The 1371-nt window shown below is 36.1% G+C and overlaps 1 protein-coding gene across 1 annotated transcript in view; it reads left to right on the top strand.

Moving 5' to 3' along the window:
- Positions 1-1371, top strand: part of LOC105303749 (neuroligin-4, X-linked) — a 285691-nt gene that overhangs the window by 35021 nt on the left and 249299 nt on the right. The gene's annotated exons all lie outside the window — the stretch shown is intronic.

Below are 1371 nucleotides of genomic sequence, written 5' to 3' on the forward strand. Positions count from 1 at the left end.
GTCTGTCACTGACGGGGAGGTGTGTTTTCCTTGGTTGCTCAGTTTAGCGTTTATAAACTAGAAGAATGTACTGAAAATACATGCATCATTCAATATACTTCCCTTATTTAGTTCCAAATGCTGACTTATCCTTTAAAATCTTCTTTGCCGGTATTCATGCCCCTAGAGTTATTACAATTTTATTCTGTTTTTTTTTTTTTTTTTAAAGACAGTGTTGTGGAAAAGCTTTGTCAAATGTCCCATGCCTAGAAAATGGACAGTGGTACATTTTAGGAATGTTACAGATTTTGGAGCTTGATCATTTAGTCTTACATTGAAGCTATTAACGTGCTGTATAGTACTCAGTGTTTCCACTGTTTGCTGGATGGATGAACCTACGTACTTTTTTAGTTTTGTTGTAAAAGTTTGGGCCCAAATTAGCTGCGACAAGAAATGAATTTCTTAAGAGTTCATTAGAATGGTGGGATGATTTAAGTGGAGTAGATTTGTATAAAATCGATTATATATATTTTAAAGTCCTCTTAAAATCTAAATTGAAATTTTTTGTGTTGTTTTCTTGACTTTCATAATGCTAAAAATTAAACCATTTAAACATTGAGTAAAAAAAAAAAAAATTGGGAGCAAATCCTAGACAGAAACAGATATTTTGTTAAATATGCTTCTTTTCAGAAACGGATATAGTCTGGAAGATGGTTCTGTTTGAGACATGGGAGATAAAATTCAGATTAGATAAATTTGGGTGCAAAGTAAGGTAATTTATGTTAATTTGAACATTTATATACACATCTAAGAATATCCAGGATGACCCCTAGAGATAAGTTTTTTTTCTCACCTGAGCAAATTTAGCTCCTCAAGAAAATGTGCCCAAATTAAAACTTGTCCCTCCCATCTTTCTTTTAGAAATTTAGCAGGTCATTGTGACTCAAAACTACATATAGAAGGAATGATCCTAGTTTTTCTTTTAACTTAAAAATACCTCAGAAATCTCTTTAGGTTAAAACTAAGTTTATATTGCCCTGCTTCTGTGTATGTTCATGCAAGTCCTCATGCAAACACTGGAATCATGGAAGATGTCAGTGCCTGAGGGACCTTTAGCTATAATCATGTCACAGACTTGTCGAGGCCCCCGGGGAGTCTGTTTACACTTTCCATCTCTTGCTTCTGGAGACTATCGTCTGAACACTATGGCCCTTCTCTTCCTCCTCTCTCAAGATCCTCTTTGAGGCCGTCTGCTAAGACATTCTCAGAGCTGTCACCTCTCGGAGCATGACACTCTATTCCTATATCACTGGTAGAGGAGTTCACGCAATTATATACAAGTCCTTGCTTTGTCTCCTTCATAAGACCAGCAGCCCCGCAAGGCTTCCGTGT

This window comes from Pteropus vampyrus, unplaced genomic scaffold (genome assembly GCF_000151845.1).
Source record: "Pteropus vampyrus isolate Shadow unplaced genomic scaffold, Pvam_2.0 Scaffold315, whole genome shotgun sequence".
Lineage (NCBI taxonomy): Eukaryota > Metazoa > Chordata > Mammalia > Chiroptera > Pteropodidae > Pteropus > Pteropus vampyrus.